Source organism: Planococcus citri, chromosome 5 (assembly GCF_950023065.1).
Source record: "Planococcus citri chromosome 5, ihPlaCitr1.1, whole genome shotgun sequence".
Lineage (NCBI taxonomy): Eukaryota > Metazoa > Arthropoda > Insecta > Hemiptera > Pseudococcidae > Planococcus > Planococcus citri.
Window position 1 is genome coordinate 17556111 of NC_088681.1, and position 6000 is coordinate 17562110.

Here is a 6000-nt window from a genome sequence, read left to right on the forward strand (position 1 = left end):
AAAACCCTCAATTGGCCCGAGCGGAGTGGGGGCAAAAGCCTTTTGAAATTTATGATTTCGAAACGCATAACAGCAGTAATTTTAGTGTGAAAAGTGAGTTTTTCCATCTTTGACATTTTCAATAACTTTTTCATCTAGATAATTGAATAATGAATATATACCTCAAAACGTTACGTTTAGCGCAAATTGCAAGTTTCTAGTTTTCCAAGGGTCCCCAAAACATCAAAATTGCAAAACATCGGAAAATTGAGTTTTTGAGTACCAGCGGAAAATCTTATTGAGCTCAAAATTTGGTAGGATGAAGGTCTTTCTGATACTAATAAACAGTAAAAAGCTTTTTAGCTGGGTTCAACGGGCTAGGTTCAAAATAGTGGTTCCAAAATTTCCCAAAAATTAACCCCCCTCCCCCCAGTTCTGCCTCAAGAGTTGAAAATAGGAAAAATCGGGTTCAAACAGATATTGTATGCTAAAAAAGGTTTTGATAGGTATGTATTATACTCGGTGGTTCCTGAAATTCTTCTTTCATTCACAATTTTGGGAACCCCTGGAGCCCAAAAAAAGGTCATTTCGGTTAACCGTCCTCAGATTTGACAGATTCGCATTTGGGACATTTATTACCCTGCCATGGGTGACATGACAGATTTATACGGGAGTAGTACCATCTTGTAGCTCTCATCACGGGGAACAAGGGGCACTACCTACAAGCCCCTCTATCTATTCATGGGAAGAAACAACTACGGGCGTCTAAAATCTAGAAAATGAGCAGAACCAAAAAATGAAAATTTGTCCAAATGAAAAATTTGACCTAGGGAACTCGTAGAACATTTTTTTAGATGAAAATTGCAATTTTTGAGATTAGCCTACCTTCATTTTTGAAGGATCCATGCAATTTTGAAGTTTTGAAACAGATCAATTTGAGTAAATTTGAAATTTTTCAGAAATTGATCTATTTCAAAACTTCAAAATTGCATGGATCTTTCAAAAATGAAGGTAGTCTAATCCCAAATATTGCAATTTTCATCTAGAAAAATGTTTTAAAAGTTCCCTAGGCTCAATTGGCAAGAGCATGTCAAAAGGAAACGAGACTTTTTAAATTTACAACTTCGTAAATTTCAGTGGCTACCTAATTGGTAGTCATTCAAAGTTGAGCTTAGCTAACAAAAGGCTGATTTACAAAGCTATATTCCTCCCTGCATGGTCATATGGATGTGAAATTTGGGGTGTCACGAAAAAAGCTAATCGCCTTGTCATCGAGCGTTTCCAAAACAAGTTCATGTCTCATGAGAGCTATAACAAAGGCACCTTGGTTTGTTTCGAATGAACAACTTCGAAATGATCTCCAGCTCAATCCAGTCAACGTCATTATTTGCCGTAAATCTAATGCATACATCAACCGGCTGCATAAACATCCAAACTGTGAAGCTGTGATGCTTCTGGATCAAAGTGACGACAGGAGGAGACTGAAGAGACTCCATACAATGGATCTCCTGAGTCTCTAAATGCACTACTATAATACTATCTACCAATTAATTGTGAATTTTAAGACATTCTAATAGATAATTTTTAAAAAAAGTTGAAAAAAATTTAAAAATTTCTGGCGTGTGCGGGGATTGATCTCAGGTTTCTGTGATGTGCGGCCGCTTAACTAACTCGACCACTTAACTAACTCGACCACCTCGCAGCTTAATAGATTAGAGGTTATTTTTACATAAATGTTATCAATTTTTGGACTAAGAAAAATTTTTACACACTGGTGTATTTTAGAAAATACTTGGTTGCTACATAGATTGCTTCTGTTTAGCATTTGAAAATGTATATTTTTAACACGATAATGCACGCTTTTACACCAGTCCAAAATCATGTACTGTTATGCATACTTTTCAGCATAATTTTGTCAATAGGGAAGAATCCGATGGTGTAATTAGTTTAATGTTTTAAATGTATATATTTTTCTCAATTCGTCGAGTAATTTTTATTATAATCTGAATGAATGATGATACATGATGTAAAATGACAATTCATCACAATCAAATAGGGGAAAAAATCAAAAATTTGAGATCCCGGAACAGAAATGATTTTGTTTTAGTTCCGGGATTGTTTTGGGTTCAAAATTATATCGGTTTTGTGATAGGTTTTGGGACTGAATTTGAATAGTGATTCAATCACTTCCAGTTTTGGGATCGTTTTGGACCCACAGCTTTGATTTTTGGTGATGGTACCTAATCATATAGCCAACTCAAAAGGGTGTCTAGTACATCAAGCGAAAGTTGTTGTTATACATATCTAAACCAAAGATGACAGTATCTGATCGTGTCAAGCAAAGGACCACTCAAAGCCAGGAGCAGATAACAACTGAAAAATCTGAACAAGCCAAAATTGTCAAAAGAAACCTTCCAAAGAATAACACCATGGAATCAGACAAATCAGTGGAACTAGAAGAGCAGCGAAGCTTGAGTGACATTTGGAAACTACTTTAAAAAATGGATAAAGGAATTTCTCAAGTAGAAAACTCCCAAAACAAGCTCAAAGCAAAGAAACTTTCATCATTTAAAACCTCATGATTTGTTCATAGAAATTACATTATAAAGAATAAATATGTAGAGTACTCCGAGTACTCTCACTGGAGAGATACTCGTAATTTATAAAATAGCAGAATACTCTCACTGGAGAGATACCCTGCACATGTCTGTGACTGACTTGTTTAGTCAGATATATTAACTTACTTATTTAAGGTCTCCTTAAGATTGTAATAAACCTTGTTAAATAAAAAAAATTAAAAAATTGACGATATTTCCATATCGATATTTCAATATTGGATCTCATATCAATATATCGTTTACGATATCGATATATCAAAATCACTGGCGCAAATGTGACGCCGAAACCTGAATTTCAATTGAAATTTTTTTTAGCTTGTGAAATCAGGAATGCGAATTGCGAATAATTTTTAATCCATTTCAGCTGTATTGCATTGTGGTACCTATCGCTTTATAGCAAAACTTCAAATGAAGTGGGAAAATGAAAAAATATGTAGGTACCTACCTTTTTCACGTTGTGTATAGTATTTTGTATTAAAAAATTCACAGAAAAGAATTTGAAAAATTTTTTACCGTGATTATTTTTCATTTAAAAAAAATCTCTGGTTAGATAAGAATTCATTAGAATCAAAATTGTAAAAGCAGAAATAGAAATTCGTAATCGCAGTCCGAATATCTCTCATAGTTTGCCCTCTCACCTCTTTCTTTTGCGTACGCGTATTCAAAAATACCACCTACCTTTGCCCCTTCAGTCTTCGTTGCCTTTACTCCGTAACCTCTTGACATTTAGGTACCTTTCCCTTTCATACACTTACCATCCTCCAGTTGCACTGCTATACCCATTACTTTTCAAATTTCAACTTCACTCTTAACGCTACACTTGTGTTCGTGTAATGTAAAACACTTGATTGTTCAAGATGAAAATAGGAAAAAAATTTAAGTACTTAGTCTGCCTAGTACATTGGTCCAAATGAATACTTGTGTGAGATGTTAAAAAAAAAAATACAAATGATGCCATGTTGGTCTATACATTTACTTAGGTTACCACTAACTACTCGTATGTGGTAACTGTTTTGCCGAGCATAACACTTGAATTTTTTCTTTCAGTATGGGAAAAACGCGTTAATGATTCGAGATAGGTTCATATTAAAAGTCTCATTTCAAGTCTAAATCTAATCATGCATTCACCTGCATTGAACTTTGGATCACTTGTAAAAATTAATTCTCTAATGCATAAAATGGAATTTCATATTTAAAAATATTGTCTGGTCTTTTTTTTTAATTATTCGTCATATTATTCACAAAATTATTAATGATTATAGTTTTGAAAAATTTGCCATTAACTAGGGAATTGATAATGGTTTGAAAAAAAATTTTAAAATTAATCCCAAAAAAACCTTTTTAAAAACCTTAGGTTCGAACATTATCCTAATTATTTTCGTTAACAAGGGAGCTACTATTTTTTTATGCAGTTTGAAACAGTCATTATCCTCACCATAGGGTTAGTCATGTCGGTAATTACGAAACAAATTTTTTGTTACTTGATGACATTCGCGATTGCAGGTGAAAAGTAGCGTGCGCATCAAAAGGATAATGTACGAGTTTTTATTCATATTAGCGTTAGTTATACGTAAAATAGACGGATTACGAGCTGGGAGAAAAAAATAAATTAAATAAAGGATAAGAACGTTTTTTCATTATGTTAATAAGTATGCGTCTCGTCTCGTCTACTACGTACTTCATTTTAAAAGTGGATATAGGTATATCCATGCGCATTTCCACGTTGATTCGTTAATTTCATTGTGAAAAATTGCATACAGAGAAGGATGAAAATTTTAAAAGCACGGAATAAAAAGTAGGGGGAAAATACAACTGGGAATAAAGTGTTTTAATGGAATACATTGAATACCTATTTCAGCTGTAAGTTATGAGAGGAAGTGGTGCAACGTTTTCGGATATAGTCGGGTACCTTCGGAGTGACTTCGTATGACTTCAACCGCATTCGTCTGCATTGAAACAGTGTTCATTCAAGTCAGCATTGCCAACCTCGGGGATTAATCCCTGAATTGATGGATTTTTCAACACTTTGGACAATTCAGGGATTTCATAATTTTTGTTACTTATTATTTTTTTCAACTAATTTTTATTTTTATTTGAATGATAATTTTTATTTAAAAAAATGAAAAACCAAATTGATATATTTTTCATTTTTGTACAGTTTTTTTTGTGGCAATTTTGAACAGAAAAATGAGACTTTTCATCAGTCATCAGTTTTGGGAAATAGTTACTCGTAAATGGAATTTTTTGCAGAAGGGGAAGATTTAAAAAAAATTATTACAAAAAAACGTGACTTTTGGTGCTGTAATATTGTGACAAAAATTGAAACGTTTTGCTTTTCTTGGTAGAAGGCGAGATTTCTGACGATTTTGGCATAAGACAGAGCTTTTTTTAGCAATTGCTGGGTCATTCCACGTCAAATCGACCAAAAAGTTGTAAGGAGGAAGGGGGGTCGGAGATTTTTTTGAAATTTTTCCTGTGGAAAGATCTTCCGAAGGGATGACCAATGGCGGAAATCCCAGCCCTCTAGCCTTTTTTTAAAGGCTGCTAGGGGGTGTCAAAGTTTTTAGTGAACTTGAAATATCATCCATTTCAGCAGGGGATTACTCGATAACCGCAATACCTACCAAAATGGAATTTTTTCCAATAGTTAATGGGTTTTGAAAAGCTTTTTGAAGATACATACCATAAAAATCAGTGTTGCCAGTTTTTTTCGTACGAAAAATTAGCTCTAAAAGTTTCAAAACGTAGTTTTCGTATTGTTCCGACTCTCAAAAATTCTGAAAAAAATATATTACAGACAACTTTTCATGCTGAACAACATATTATAAAATTGGGATGGCATCATTTCGTGAAGTCGATTTTAAAAAATTGAAAGTTTGCGAAAAAATGCGATTTTTTGATTTAAAACATGAAAAAAAGTTTTGATTGATGAAGTAGACCCATTTGATCCCTATTTTTACGTATCCGTTGAAAAAGTTGAAAAAACACTCTCACTCAATGCAATGAACTCATAAAAAAAAATCAATATTCAAAAAAATTCAATAAATAAACCGATTTTTGATTTTTTTGCTATGAATGTAATTTTTATCAACTTTTTCATGAAATACGTCAGAAGGAGGACAAAATAAGACAACTGAATAAATACAAACTTTTTTTGATGCTTGAAATTGAAAATTGAATTTTTTCGAATTTTGATTTTTTTGTGATGAGTTCATTTCATCGAGTGAAGGGATCTTTTTTCAACTTTTTCAGCGGATACGTAAAAATACAGGTCGAATGGGTCAACTTCACCAGTCAAAACTTTTTTTCATGTTTTAAATCAAAAAATCGAATTTTTTCGAAAACTTTCAATTTTTTAAATTTCAACTTTACGACATAATGCCATCCCAATTTTTTAATATGA